The 16,369-nt window shown below is 44.9% G+C and overlaps 1 long non-coding RNA gene across 1 annotated transcript; it reads left to right on the forward strand.

The window, feature by feature from the left end:
* Positions 1-70: 70 nt before the first annotated feature.
* Positions 71-11,353, forward strand: LOC115342803. Its single transcript, XR_003923908.2, has 3 exons — positions 71-388; positions 1,649-1,769; positions 9,995-11,353. It is a non-coding gene; the product is annotated as an uncharacterized LOC115342803 (long non-coding RNA).
* The last annotated feature ends 5,016 nt before the right edge of the window (positions 11,354-16,369 follow it).

Genomic DNA, 16,369 nt, shown 5'->3' on the forward strand with positions numbered 1-16,369 from the left:
TCCTCGGAGGCCGCCGGGGCGGCGGCGGGCCCGGCCGCTTGCCTCGCCCGCCCTCTGGCGGCGGCGGCGCGCAGCGGCGCGGAGCGGAGCGCGCAGCGGCAGAGCCCCGGCCGCGGGGCTGGGGGTCCCTCCCTGTGCCCCGTGGTGCGGCGGATCGGACGGCAGCTGCTCGATCGGGGAAGCCTTGCCCACACAGCTGCGCCCGGGGCAAGCCGCTGCCGCCCAAGTGGCAGCTTTGAGCTGTATCCCACGCCTCTTTCCTGTCCCGGCACGGGAAGAAGCCTTCCGCCTGGTGACACGGAGCCAGGGCGTCTGGTGCGGGTGACACAGCGAGGCGGGAGCAGAAGCGGGCACTGACGGCCCACCTTCAGGCAACTAGCTCAAACAGGTAATGTCTGTGCTGTAGGTACCTGCCCTCCTGCCGGAGGGTGATGGGAGAGACGTCGTCTGCGTGTGCGTGGGAGCAGAGGCAAGAATTGAGAACATACGGAAAGGGGTGCAGAGGGGCAGCACTCAGAAATGCAGGTATTGCTGCTATCATGTAGACAGAGAAGATGTGAAATAGATGGAAACCAGAAATATTTCAAGAAAGAACAGAACTATTGGTAAACATGTCTGCAACTCCAGATAGGGGGGGATATTTTCAAAACGAGGCTGGAAAAAAAAAAAAAAAGGGCCATAAGAAGAAAGCTGAGCACTCTAGTTCCAAGATGTGACTTGGGGAACGTTACACAATAGCCCCAAACTGAAACAGAAGATGTATTATTGCATGTAATGAGAGGGGCTGGGAAGAAAAACCGACCGAAGACAGAAAACCATATCCAGAGAGCTAGGGCAGACAAAAATCTCCAAGGAGAACATCACAAAGACTGACCTCATGATGGCCTTTGGTAGAACTCAGAGCTGGGAAGATCTGGCAAAAATACTTTTTTTTTTTTTTTAACTCTGAGGCTCTGTATGGAACTATTGTGTTGGAAATGTCAGAACACTCTAAAACAAAATTAATTTTAAACATTGCTTAGGATTAACATTTAAAATTATTGCTACTGTGTTTCATTTTTCCAGGTAACTATTTCTTTATTTCAGAACACACAGTTTTTAGTGACTATATTTCATGTAGACTGTAGATACATATGCACATTCTGGGTATGCACATTGTAGGTCGTTAACCCTGTCCTGTGTCAATATCATTATAAAGACCACACACAGAGCTACTACATTCATGACCTGAGCTTGTTCTTTAGGAATGTGCCTATTTGTTTGTCACTAATAAAACACAATGCCTTTCTTTAAGCACTGAGCTCTATGCATACACATCACCTATATCGATGCCTTGGATTTTCAACATTATTTTTCCTATTGTAGAGCTATACCACCAATAGAAGAAAATGCACATCAGTGCTCAGCATCTCTAGTGCTAGTTATTTTTGTCATTATTTGAGAGTAAAGAATGTGTAGGCATGAATTTCTGGTATAGTCCCAGCAGCATTTTCTGTGAGTAACCACACTGGAAACGATGTAGTTCTCTTTCTGAAGAAAATGTAGTTTCTGTCAGCAAGTATGCCAATAGTTTGCCCTTCCCAGTTCCTTTTTCTGTGACTGTTTGTCTTGGATGTCTTGAAAATTTCCAGTGATTTTAAATCTCTAGCAGAGAGATTTGGGCAAAGCTGGCGGGAAAGAGCTGACCTCAGAGAGGATGTGACAGCAAGCTGAGCAGACAAGGGTGAAGCGAGGAAGAGCTGATCTCTAAGCCATGGGGCCTTGCTTTGGTAAGTCTCTTCCCAAAAGCTGTCTGCCACAGAGGACTTAAATGCTTTGGGCTAATACCCCTTGGCATGTGATGGCAGAAATCTCTCTAGAGCTGGAGGGTTAGTGGGTGGGATTAAGATCTGGCTACATTAGGACCGTCTAAATCAGTATTGGTCTTAATTTTACAAGGGATACAGAAGCATCAAACAGTTCCTGGTGCCTTTAGGAATAAAGAATGATCAGTGCCGGGGAAAATCTACTTTGCTGGTCCCTGTTATTTGCTACTGTGTCCTAAATCTTCAGTTACTTATCTTGAATTTAACCTATTTTAGCTAACTTGGTTACATTTTCTGTTTGGTTTTAAGCATTACAATTCTTTGAATTCATGGTTTACCTAAGAGGACAGATTATCAGACAGAGAGTCTAAACTGCCTGGCTTTCTCTCAGGGGACCAAAAGAGATGGAGAGCAGGACTGTGCTTGAGCAAGTACATGCTGGGATCCTTCAGGCTGTGTTATGCTAATGTAGCTTTCAGGCAAGATCTGACAATGTAGGCAGGTTTGGGCAGCCTCCTGGATTTTTTAAGTCTCCAGAGTGTGGCTTTACTCCACAGGGCATCCTGAAGTGAAAACGTCATGCAAGTGAGACGGGGAGCCAAAGGAACCTTAGTAGATATAGTAGATATATGGATGTAGATAGGAACTGTTTAATAATTATCTAGCTTATAATGAAGTTAAAGAAATTTCAATAGAGGTGGACATGGCCCAAGAGGATGAGAGGTGATGTTTAACGTTTGCATTGTTGAGGCTGGCTGGGGCAAGAGATAGTCCCTGATAAGAAGCAGAAGTCGACCCCAAGAACCAGCCAAGACCGGCCTTGTGATTTGGATAAATGCCAAGGAGCGACCGAGTCTGCGCAGGGACGGAATGTTAAGAGTTCACCGCGAAGAAGACATGCAGCCTTCATCCTCACGACCCCCGACGACCACCACAAGGAGGCACTGCACAGGCGCAGTTGGGAAGAACTTAGGGAAATGACTTCTTGGAACTAATTTTAATATGAAGTGGGAATAGGTCATGCCTATGTATAGGCGTATTGAGAAACTCTATGTATATGTTACACTTGAGTGTATAAATTTGAAGCGAACTGCCGTGTCAGGCACGCACGACTTTGGTGGGACTACCCCCCGTGCTGCCCAGCGCTGAATGAAGATACCTACTTTACAATCTCACTGATTGTGGAGTCTGTTTCCGCACGTCACTAGAGTCCAAGGTCCTGAAACAGTTCACCAAGAATTTTCCACTCCTAATCCTGCAAACCACTGACACTATTCTCCAGATCTTCCTTTGTAGGCTCAAAGGCATTTATGTTTCCTTTGTATTTTGCTCGTTCTCTGCTCTGTGCAAGAGGCTCTGATGTCAAGCAACAAATAGTTGTCTTCTGACCTGGTGTTGTGGGGTTCTGTGCACCTCTAACTATATGCTGAGCACCTTCAATTTCTATCGGCATCTCTGAGAGTTTCAGGTTGTCAGAAATGTTGGGGCTTAGACCCCACCCAAGTCCTCACTTGAAGACAACATATGATCCCTCAGTTTCTCTCCCAGCAAAGCAGCATGTGTTTTTGAAGGGCATATGCCAGCAAGAGCTACTGCATTTGTTCCATGGACATGACCAGGGAGACAATCTTCCTTTACCATTTACTTGCCATTAACTCAAATTTCCATTACAATGGGAGAAACTCCCTTCCTGGGAAAAGGTCTCAGCAAGCCTGCAGTCTGTCTGGTAGACCATGGTAGGGGCATAAACCTGTCTGAGCAGAGACTCTCACAGGGAATGGCAGCTTGAACCAATGTGTCTGAAAGAGAGGATTGGCATGTAAAAGGAGGACATGAAGTAGTCTTATTTTTGCTACCTGGAGGTGAGGTCTGGGGAAAGACCCAACATAGTTGTAAAGGCAGGCTCCCCAAAAGTGGTCAGAATCCGAGTTTCCTACCGACTACTACAGTGTGAGCCTTTGTGTTGTTACATCCCATTGCAGTGGGAACCAAGGGCTTGGCATTTTGGAGGTGAAGGTTGGGCATGCTTGTGGAGATGTCACTTTCTCCCTTAGAACCTTGGGAAAGAGATGAGATCTGCTGCATCTGTTTTGATCTGTTGGATCCACTGGATAACACTTCTAGTAGCCCTCTGCCAGGAAATCCAGATATGTAGTGGCACAGGTTGCACCCAATGCTAGATTATTCTGTTGGCAGACTGGAGCCAAGATGTCTGGCAAGGCTGGTCAGGAGTGAGTGAGTGAAAGACAGCCTGCCTCCAAACTGCAATCAATGGGGAGACCGTGACAGCTCCGATCCCTCCAGTGATGGCAAGTTGTGCAGAGGAGACACTGGCAGTACCTCACACATGCAGCAGGGATCACAGCTCAGAGAGTTTTTCTTGGGGTGTTTGATCTCTGATTTTCAGAGACTTGACTAGGTTGTAGCAGTGAAGCTGAGTGGAGTCTTGCATCTGATCTGTTGGTGTGCTATATGGTAAACTCTCAAAGTGTTAAAGTGACTCAGGCTCCCCGTGGAAGGGATTTTGTTCAACGCTGCTGTGGTTTAACACCCAGCCAGCAACTAAGCACCACACAGCCGCTTACTCACTTCCCCCCACCCAGTGGGATGGGAGAGAGAATTGGAAGGAAAAAGGTAAAACTCGTGGGTTGAGATAAGAACAGTTTAATAGAACAGAAAGGAAGAAAATAATAATGATAGTAACAACAATGAAATGACAATACTAATAAAAGCATCAGAATGTACAAAACAAGTGATACACAATGCAATTGCTCACCACTCGCTGACTGATGCCCAGTTAGCTCCCAAGCAGCAATCCCCCCCTAGGCCAACTCTCCCCAGTTTATATACCGCACATGACGTGACATTGTATGGAATAGCCCTTTGGCCAGTTTGGGTCAGCTGCCCTGGCTGTGTCCCCTCCCAAATTCTTGTGCCCCTCCAGCCTTCTTGCTGGCTGGGCATGAGAAGCTGAAAAAATCTTTGACTTTTAGTCTAAACATTACTTGGCAACAACCGAAAACATCAGTGTGTTATCAACATTCTTCTCATACTGAATCCAAGACATAACACTATATCAGCTACTGGAAAGACAATTAACTCTACCCCGGCTGAAACCAGGACAAATGCATAAATAACAAGTTCATTCATCATACTCTTCCCAGAGAGGAAGGCTTTGTGTCCAGACTGGTCAGTGTTGAGACCATTTTGCTAGCCTGCAATTAGTTCACATTTATAATTCCTGTGGTGCACAAATGTCCATAACATCAAACACTTGCTTGGTGTTTTTTTGCTGGGTACCTGGAGCGGAAAAGCCAGGGTTGCACAAGCATGCACATCAGTGGATACCCAGGAGAAGTACCATCAAGACCCTTCATCATGGCAGTTTCTTGCAACAGTACACCGGATTCCTGAGCTTGCTGTGACTCATTTTGATTACAGAAATAGGAGAACTATGCGCATCAGTGCATGTCATGTTCAAGTGAGCTGCTCCTGCGGAGAGGCTGTGTGTGCCTAGGTGGAACCCCAGACCATCATAGCTACCTCACTCTTAGCACCTAGGCCGTGCTGATACACTGGTGAGTATTGAAATCAACCGCATCACGATGCAGAAATAAATGGAATGCCCTCAAGCCCTACTCTAACCAAACAAGTGAAACACAGGCAGGACAAAAATATTGTAACAAAACAGCACCCATTCTTACTGTGCAATGTTTTTTGCCATAGACCTGGCTCAGTGGCACATCTCTTTAACTGTGCAGGAGTGGATGAGATTTAGATGCTAAGAAATAAGGTATCCTTCTTGGTCCTTAGAGCAATAAAATCATACCGCTGTGCTTTGTCACTTGGAGGTGAATGCTCACAAGGTAAGAGCAGGCATTAGACCAGTCAGGAGCAGTAGCAAGTCTTACCATACTCAAAAAAAAAAAAAAAAAAAAAAAAAAAAAAAAAAAAAAAAAAAAAAGCCTAGAAAGACTCGATGTTTCCAGTGCCGGGCTGGAGCTGGAGACAGTCACAAGAGGTAATGCCACAGCTTTACTAAACCACATTTTGACAGGTTCACTTCTACTGCCTGTGTCAGTGATCCAAGACCATTGTGTACCCATATGGGAAACTTGCAGTAGAGTGGCAGTGCTGTATGATTCACTTCTGGTGGGCTTATGTGAGGAAAGGACAGGTCCTATGCAGTCATAGGCATTATAGATTCAGATACTGATGGTTCAAAAAAAGGATTTCCAGGCTTTTCCACCAGTTTGTGTTAAAATCATCAAAAGCTTCGTCTTTTTTTTTGCAACTCTGCCCATTGTCAAGGTGTAATTGGCATAGATGATGCTGAATTTTTAACTACACTGCACAGTTATTAGGTAATGTCTTTTACTACTTCAGGGAATAATAATGAAATTGTCAGTATCTGCTGCAGCGGCAATGGTGCAACGTCATCTTGTAAAAATATGCTTGCCGATGTGAGTACCCCAATAGTATTATGCAGAGAGTGAAACCTTGAAAACCTCACTTACTATCCTGATTTTTATTACCCAGACTGAGGTAAATCTGGTGAGACCGAAGAGCTTGTATGTGAAGGCCGCCCTGCGGAGCTTCTCCGTGTTGTATCGGTGGCTGCAGGCGTTCGGATAGTTCATGTTTCCTCTGGAAAAGTCATGCCGGCCAGCACGGGCTGCCCCACGCCGAGGCAGCGGCGGGAGGCCGGCCTCCCCTCGCCCTGCTCGCTGGAGGGGGGCAGCGCAGCCTCCACGGGGCGGGTAACGGCCGCCCCGCCAGCGGCTAACGGCCACCTCGCCAGGAGGTAACGGCCGCCTCGCCGGCGGTACCGGCCGCCCGGCGGGCCGCAGTGCGCGCGGCCGGCCGGCAGGGGGCAGCAAAGCCCTTCGGGAGCGCGGCGGGCGGCTGCTCCGGCGGGCGGCGGCGGGGGGCTGCGGGGCGCCCAGCCCGCCCGCCCGCCCTCCCTCCCTCCGAGCCCCCAGGTTTCTGGCTCCCGCCATGTCCTCCCCGCTGCCTCCTTGGCTCTGAAATAGCTCCGAGCTGCCGCCTCAGCTGCTCACACCGCGCGCGTGTAGGGGAGCAAACCCCTCAGCCAGAAGGCCAGCGCCAGGGATGTCCCGCACCTTCGGGGCACCCCAGGCAGCAGCGTTCCCCTGGGCGGGGGGGGGAGGGAACCGTTGCTGTTTTGTTTGGGAAAGTGTTTGTGCCTGGGCTTTGCTGGACAGGACGCGGCGGGGGGGCTGGGGAAGGTGGAAGGTGAAAGGAGGGATACGCGTGTGGCTGCTCCTCCGTTTCCCGGTGCTACAACCGGCCGGGGTGGGGTGGGGGTGAGCCCGCACCGCTCTGCCCCCCCCCCGCCCCTGAAATCCGCTTCCGAATCCCTGTGCCGGGGAGGGGCGTTTTCCCTAGCGCGAGGCCTTCTTCCCTGCCGGTCAGAGCCGGTTTAAGGAGGGAAGCCAGGAGATGGCAGCCTTGTCAGGCGGCGGGCAGCGGCCTCCCCGAGGGAAGGGCTGAGCGGCCGCGGGCTCTGGCCGCTCCCCCCGGCCGCTCTCCCGTTTCGGGAACGGCAACCCCCACCCCCGGCTCCCCAGGCCTCAGCGAGGCCGTCACCTTCGTGGTCCTGCGTGCGTCAGAGTCGTTATCAGGCTGCCAACGTGCGAGGTTTCGACTGGCTCCAAAGCACGTTAGCTTGCCATTGTAAAGACTTTGTGAAGATTAAAACTCTGACGTGAAGAGTATCCCAGTGAAAATTGTTCTTACTGCAGGGCAGTTTTGTGCTACTGCCCCCAGTTTATTAAATGCACAACAATTAGCTGATATCGTGCCCGGTAATTTGACATTTCCGTTTCTCGACAACTTCCTACGTCTTTTTAGTAGGTTTTGTTTCGGACAGAGGTTTTCTGTGTATTTATCGTCTCTTCTAAACCAAGTGCCATGTGTAATGTTCAGACATATTGTGAATAAGCAGAATTTGTTAGCTTGTTAAAGTGAAATGATTCCTAGTTAGCACAGGATATAATCCTGTACTTAGGCTTCTGACTCTCATTCATTTGGCAGCACAACTTTTTATCTTGGACCCGCACACTTTCAGTGCTACAAATTAATCTTTGAGGTGAGACACCGTGTTGCCGCTGGCAAAGAAACCTTGCTTTTGTAGTAGTAGTGACTAATTTACACGCCTGCCCCCGCTCTCTTTCTAGCCTTCTATTCATAAGCAACATATCAAGGGTGGACGAATGCCAGCAGAACAGCCTGTCTTCGGGAAAGATACTAGCTTTTTTTTCACCCTTGCTTGACTCTCTACTTGTGCTGGCACAGAAAGCCTGTCAGTACAACCTCCATCATTACCTTATTTTTCCTTATTTCCTTTCCTCCTACTCCAGTTTCCTTCAGTTTCTCCCTGATAAATATCTTGAGGCTGAGGAAGATGCTAACAGGAGTTTGTGTGTGTTTTAATTTAGCAGTCATTCTTTCCAAGACTGGTTTCGAGGAAGCAAAATTCTCTTTGTAACTGTCACCTGAATATTTCACATCTGATACAACTGCCTTGTCCTTTTTGCTCAGGTTTATTACAAGGTGCCCTGTAGCCATTGAAGCACTGGAGCTTCTTGCTGAAATCGTACCCAGCCATCCCTTTCCACAAGGCAAGGGAGAAAGGAGGTCTGCAAGAGTTCACATTAATAATGACTCTAAATGCCCATTTCCCACACATCTTCGTTAGCACAAACAACGAAAATAGTCCACTTGCAGAGAATCTGATTCAGCTTTCTTGCATTCCGCAATAACAGATGGATTGCTAGACTGTTTACTGTTGCTTCCCACAAACTTCCTGTTAGTAAACTCCTGTATTATTTATGAAACAGAAAAATTACAAAGAAGTATCTTAGCTGATTACTGCCTGCTGGTGAACCACTGCCAGAGAAACTTTTTATACAAATATGTGTATGGAAGCAAAGATCACTCCTGCTGCAGGGTTGGTGGGGTTTTTTTTGTATTATTTTTACAACTGTTTATTTCACAATATACCGTGACCCTGTTGTGCTGTGCCCTCCCAAGCAGGTATTTCCTGCACCCAGACATTTTCAGCTGAATTGAGGTATCTGTGAATGTGTGAAGGAGTGAGGCGGGGCGGGGGGGGGGGTAAGCATGCATGCATGTTACAGAGATCAGCTATGAATAAGAAATGTCTAAAGCCTTTTTGTTTTACAATGACAATGATGAATGAGATGTTACTAATGTGATATTAATCTCTGCTGACCTAGCTTAGGAAGCTGGCTATCTTGGAGCTGTTGGCGGAAAACAGAGAGAATAGTGCTGTATCGATCACCTTCATGCTACTTCTGACATAAGCAGACAGTAAATGTGAAGAAACTTTCTTTTCCTCTCGGTTTGGCTGTTAAACTCCACAAAACACACGAGCTGAGAAGAGCACTTTGTTTGCGCTGCATGCCGTAGGTTAGACTGATTTCTGACTCTCAGTGGTGTGAGAGGAGGCCAGCCTAAAATCTGTTTGTACAATTATATCAACAGAGCTAGCGAATTCTAAAAAGTCTGTAGTAAAAAAGAGCAAAAAGTAACATAGAAATATGAATCTTGTATATTACCAAAAGTACTTTTAGTGATTTTAGAAATAACACTTGACCTAGCATAGTAATTCTGTTTTTTAAATAGTTGCTATTTTATTTCACTGAGTTTCTATTCTATTTATGTATTCTGTATGAACGAATTGGCTGCTCCACCTGATATTTATGACTGTAGACATGCATTATGTATACATGCAGAAACAGAATGAAAATTTTCCTGATCTGAGACACAGATAAGTCGTCTTTGAGATTTTTTATTTGATCCCCTAAACTGAAATCAAAACTCAAAACAGCACTGCAGATTGAGCACTTTCTAATGTTAGCCCTGCTACCACAGATCATTCATTGCATAAAGTTTAACAAAAAAAGCTGCTGTGCATTGTACGCAACTGCAGGATGCTGATTAAATCACCATACACCTTTATAAGATCTGTATTTGCAAAGAACTGATATCAGATGGAACAGGGCATTTGCTGATCCTGGGGCAGAGCTCATTTCTGAGTGTTTGTGTGAGACAGCATCATGTAACCAATCATTCATTTCAAGTAATAATAAGAATATGTCTTCGCTGATCAAATTCTCTCTTTTCTTTGCCTCCTTAAACAGCCTCACTCAGAGCTCCTATTGACAGAAAAAGAATTCAATATTATTAAGGGCAGATGATCAACGGCAGTATCTCCTGATGCTTCAATCCACCAACAAGAATCTTGTGACAGATGTTTCTGCGCGTTATGCAAATAGGAACTTCATGGATCAGTTTTCCTTTCCTCCGTGGAATATATGCAGCTGGAAAATAGAAACCCAGCTCCACAGCATGTAGTGAAAAAACCAAAAATCATGCCACTGACCAAGCAGGCAGCTGAGAGAAAGCAAGCCGTAGATGTGAAATTGAAATAATTATACTGCTGGTTCTTACGATCACTTCTGGCTGCCTTAATAAAGCAGTGTACACAATGATATAGGTTTTGTGGGTTTTCTCTGCAATGACACTGTCACTCACAAGTCATTTCTGAAAGGGGAGAAAAAAATCTTTCCCAGGTTGTGTATAATGTTTCTTCACAAATCCTTTTGTTTTACCATTTCTGATACGCTGTTTTCATTCTCCCAGTAGTTGTGGATAGCTGTGTTAGATATAATACATAAGTGTATTAAAAATAGTGAAGTTGAATTTGCACACGAAGAAAAGATTTCAGCTTCTTATATGTAATAAATGGGTTATAGACATTTATATAAACTGTATGGCTTTAGTTATATTCTTTATAATAACACAGAAAGCTGGATATGTGAAAATGATTGATGAAAAGACTATGGAAAATTTCCTTCCTATTTATTAAAAGAAAAAAATCAACTCTCAAACTTAGTGAATTAGTGGAGGTTAAAAGGAAATATGGTTTTACAAATTATTGTATAATATATAAAAGAACATTTGTATTTAGTAATTTCTATAATATCATGCAACAAGGACGGGTTGTGGAAGCTCACCTATAATTACTCTAGAAAATCATGAAAGGTGGTCATCCTAAATGCAATTATTTAAAAAATGCTATTTTTATTACTATTATTAAATAAAATTAATACTGTTATTTGAGACTGATTTGGCCTTCTAATTTTTTAGAGTTCTTTTAAGATTTCTGTGCAAGTATTTTTTATCATTAGACGTCAGAACAAGTCTTATGAACTGTTAGTCAACATGTCTGTACCTTATTTTCTCAACGAGGTTTTTGTTAATCTTGTTCATTTTAGGTGTTTTAAAATCTATTGTGGGTCACTTTTTTTTTTTTTTTTTAATATTTTAATTTAGAATTTAATTCAAAGCCTGTATCTGGTACTGTGTAAACATTCAGTCGGGAACTATGATAAATTTTCTTTATATATACACAAAGCCTGGTTTTGTATCATGGTATTGTGTAGAATCTTGTCTCCATTTCATGACTAGTCAAATGCTGGGAAGAGATCTTTATTCAATTCAGATGTACTACATAATTTTGATCAAAAGTCCCTTTCTGTACTTCTTTTTTCTAGTTAAATTTATAATAAACAGTCCTTATTTTACGTAGATTTATTTTAATTCAGTTCCTTAAAAAGAAAAAACAACACCCAAAGATGTAGTGCCAATACTAGGAAAGGAGGAAAGAAAGGGACTACATGTGTAAATGACTACAATGCTATACTGAATCTGATTCAGATGAACAGCAAATAATTGGCAATATGTTTGTACATATTATATCATGTCTGCTTTTGCAAGTAGCTGTGCAGCTAGTGATGGTCTGCAGGTAAGGTACAGTTCCAGCTAAGACCTGTGTCTGAAGAGTCAAATACAATTCTAGAATCAAGTATTAATAGAATAAACTTAATTTTAGTTTTTTTATAAGTGCAGCTGCATTTTCTATTTAATTATAGGTTCCCACAGTAGTAATTTTTCCATGACCTGCTCAATCTCAAAAGTCAGAAAATTGCTTCTTTTTTAAAGCTGACAATAGCACGGTATGTTTCCAAAGGAAAAAGACAAATTACAGAAAATCATTACTTTAAGCATATTTAAATAGCCAGGAAGAAATCCTAATTGAAAAGTTTGCTAAAATGTGAAAAAGTTAGCAGTGCCTTTTTTAAAAAAAAAAAAAAGAAAAGAAAAAAATTATTCTCATATTGTTTGTAGCTTTACAAGCTGCTTATGATACGGTGCCTCTCCTTTCTCTGCTTATCCTCTACCCCCCCCTCTTTGATAAGGTTAGGCAAAACACTTTTAGGAAGCAAAGATTTTAACTGGAGAGTAATTAATTTGTAGGTGCTTTTAATAATCTAAATCGATTATTCTTTGTGAAGCCGATACAAAGGTAAAGGGAATCTTTTTATTTCTTTGCATGGGCTTCAGAGCAGTCTGTGAGCCTTTATTTTCCAGTAGTAGCTAGTTTCCCTAGTATTTGAATAGAATTTTGTAACCATATAATTATCGTAATATATGTACAGGTGATATAGTAGCATATTTGTGTTAAACTTTAACAGGATTCAAGTCAATAATTGACCTCGAAATGAGCAACGTCAGAGTAATCCTTAAACGAGTATGTGTTCAATGAAGTCGCTTGGCTCGTGGGGTGGAGCGTGGGTACCGCAGGGCCGGGGCTGCCGGGCAGAGCTGGCGGAGGCAGGCAGCGGGGCTCTCCTCCCGCATCCCAAACTGCCGCGCCTGGGGGTCACGGGGGGATTTACGAACGCTGTTTGCAGAGGAGTTAAGCAGCGCTGTGAGGAGCCCAGGGCCGCTCTTTGCAGGTGGGATGCCCCAGGATGGGGCCGCGGGGCGATTGCAGCTGTTGGCGGCCAGCCCCCCGTTTCGGCCCTGCCGCTGCCCAGCGAAGGGGCCGTTTGGGCAAAGCCACCCGCCACGCAGCGTGGGGTGCACGGCTCCTCGGCTCTCTGTGCCCCTCGCTGTCCTGGCCAGCTGCCCGTGTAGTTGCCAGTTACTAGTCATTAACTGTATTACTGCCAATTAGGGTATTTCTAACCACAGTTGTTCAGAAAGGAAAAAAAAAAAAACAAAGACGTATCATAAAATAGACTTGACAATCATGAAGTGCACCCCATTCCCTCCGGGCGCCTCCTCCCCAATAAACCTGTGCTCTTCCCCCGACCCCCCTGGTCCTTCTCCCACTGTTTCCCACCTCTGAGCTTTCCCCCAGCACAGCAGGGCCCAGGCCCTTTGCCAGACAGCCCCCCCCAGCTGTGGCAGGGTCTTTGGTAGCTCATCTCCAGGGTTTCGCCAGTGCAGTGGAAAGCAGCCCCCAGGCAGAAGAGGCAGAGCAGCCCCAGGTCCACAGAGGATTTTTGAGGGGCTTGTGAGTGCAGTCACCGTGGGAGGAGGTGGGCTGGCCAGCGGGAACCACTGCTGGCATCTCTTCATGGAAGAGAGAAGAAGAAGAAAGCCTTCACTGGGGTCCCTTTTGCTGCCACAAAATATCTGAAAAAAGACTTGTCTGCCGAAGTAGGTAGCCATGGTAATGTGTCTTCAGCAGTTTCCCCAAGGGAGCATACAGAAGAAGGAGTTGCTCTCCTTTATCTGCTGAAGCGCTCAAGCTCTTCCCATCCCCATGTTCTCCGTTTCCCATCTCTAAATGACTGCAGCTCTTACAATTAGGCCCAGATCATGGTCCTGTGAGAGAAAGCAGTGATTAGCGTGATCCTTGTTACAAAGAAGACAACCATTAGAGGAGGAATTTGCTGTATTTTTGTCTTATTTTCCATGAACCAGCAGGTCAGGTTTACTCGGGTGGCTCTCTCTATAAGATACACAGAATGAGTTCAGGAGAGTATTATTGTTTCTGCACAAACGCTGGGGCAGCTCCATGGTGATAAGAACAGTTGTAACTCTGTCAAAGCCCATTTGAGCTTATACTCCATGATGTAATGATCTGACCCAAGCCATTTCTGCATAAGGTGCTCCAGATATATTTGTTAGTTTAAAAAAAACCATAAAAATTAAGAGTTTAAATTTAAGCTAATGCTTCAGGTTTTGACTCTGGTTAATCATCCAGTACATTAGACACAAAATACTGTTTTCAGTCCTTTGGTTGATCTAGACCTTAGATCTGAAGCAGTGCAAAAGGACAATGAAAGAGCTGGTTCCCACGGTAAGGGGCAACCCGAAGCAAGCATGGAGGGCAGGACTGCATTCTCCATTTGTAGTCGTGCTGGCCTGGGTGTCCCGCAGCTGTTCAGAGCAGGAATCCCTCGATCGGTCTGTTCTCCGCCCCAGCGCTGCTTCCCTTCTGGTTTGTACGTCAGAGGAGCTGTGTGCAAAAACAATTGGCATCCAAGGATTGTTTTAGTCAGCAGTGTTTTTCATTTAAAGTCAAATGAAAAATGAGGTAAAGTTTGTCATACTTGCCTGATATTTTTGCTTTCTGCCACTTTGTTTCTTTCTTCACTGGTGTGAAAAAATGGGAGTTTACATGTGAGGGGCAGGGTTGGATCTTTCTTGCATTTGTTTTGGTTGGTCTAATTTTTCGGTCATCTATCAGACTATGCTGTTGTGTTTTCTGACCCACCTGGTCCCAGACCACGCTGATCGACAGAGTCTCGTTTTCATGACAGCTGGCTGATCACCAGTACAGCCGAGTTGGGGGACTCAATGGAAGGACCTTGACCCCACAGACAGCATCTCTCAAGGAATTCTCTTTGCTGGGCGCTTTCAGGCTGAGGCCTCCCCCAAAGATGAAGGTGATTTCTATTTGCCAAAGTCAGGAGACAACAGAAGGAAGAATAAAGACGAAAATCTAAGCAGTCAGCTGAACTTGTTCAGACTGATACCAGCCTGTGTTATTCAGACGGCAGCTAATCCAAGGTTTCCCTAACCTTGGCAGAAGTGCGGGAAATAGTTGCAGGAGGATGAAGTGTTCTTGAACTGTTTCTCCAATGTATCAAGCACAAGCAGGCTTTTCTTCAGTATTAAGCATGTGCCCTTCTTTTCTTCCCCTTTAAAGAAACTTTTTATTGTAGACTATAAAAGGGGAAAAAAAAAAAATCAATCTCTCTCTCTGCTTGTGGACCCCTGTGCTGCCTCTACACTATCCAAGGACAAAGATGCAAATCAGGACCTCCCCAGTATAATAGCATTTATAAGGCAAATTTCTTGCTAAAGTCTTACAGTAAAAGCAAAAGGTTAAAAGAAATAGCTGTGCTCAAGTGTCATTTTAAACAAAAAGGAAAAAAAAAAATTAACCACATTCTTAAAAACATCAGCCAGAGCTTCCCTGGAAGCATCAAAAACAGCATTCCAGATAAAAGCAGCATGATGTGAAAAGACCTGATCAGCAACAGATTGATGTCTGGGCTTGGGGACTAATGTAAGAACTTAAAGACTTGGCTAGAGAATATATCTTGAGAAGCATAAACATATAAGAGGATGCCAAACCATGAAAGGCTTCCTTTGCACTGAGAATTCAGAAATCGGCGTGTTGACAAGCAGGGAAGCCAATGCTGCAAGCAAAGCACATAGGGTGATGAATAAACTCAGCCTTTGGGAGCCTAGGATGAGATCTAGAAAGGGGCTAACCTATTTAGCCACAATTTTAAGTCTCTACACCCAATATTTAGGTGCTGTCAAGCCTCAGACCTCCCCAGTCAGCTGCCGATGCTGACGTCCCCCGGCCTGGGGCAGCCAGGTTTGATTCGGAAAGTGTGTGCTCGTGTTCGGTTTTAAAAGGGGATGGAGAGACTTCCAAGAGACTGACTTTATAGCAGGCTGGTTGAGCCATTTGTTGAGGTGGTGGGAGAGTCAGGTTTAATTTCCTTCTCAAATATGCTGCATTTTCTGGCCATTGGCTTAGCAGTAGGCTCCTGGAGTGCTTCCCCGGAGGCCATATATACCTCCTCCTGTGTACCGGGTGAGAGCTTGGAGCCTGTGTGGGGTCTGAGCTGTTCTTCGGCTGGCACAGCACGTCGGAGGCAGATGTACGCCTCTGTAACTGCGATCTCCACAGCGGCCTCCATGGAGCTGCTGCAGCAGGAACACTAGCTTTAAACACTTGAGCAACGGGCAAAGCAAGGGAACAGGTATGGCTCAAGCAATACTTAAATGTGAGACATGGTCACCCTATATTAACTGAGGGAGTCTCTCTGGAATGCTAGCAATGAAGCAGTATTCTTCTCTTGTGAGAAAAAAATACAGTTTTCCTCTAGCTGTACTTAAAATTGGGTAGTTCAATAACTAGCCTAGAAATAACACATTTACATATGAAGTAAGATAGCTATGAAAAAGCAGTTATTAGGGAGTTAAATAGGTCCTAGCTAATGTGCAGTCTGATTTTTGATGGGTAAGCTCCGTTTGAAAGCTATACTCTAAGGACAGTAGACATATCTGCAAAAATATGGGATGTGCATGTTGCAGTCAAATGGAGAGGAAAAACTCTTTACCTGAAAGAGCAACTCAAGAGGGCAATCCATAGGCGAAAACGCCAACGGCTTCACCTTTTGCATTTAGCAAAACCC

Source organism: Aquila chrysaetos, chromosome 6 (assembly GCF_900496995.4).
Source record: "Aquila chrysaetos chrysaetos chromosome 6, bAquChr1.4, whole genome shotgun sequence".
Taxonomy (NCBI): domain Eukaryota; kingdom Metazoa; phylum Chordata; class Aves; order Accipitriformes; family Accipitridae; genus Aquila; species Aquila chrysaetos.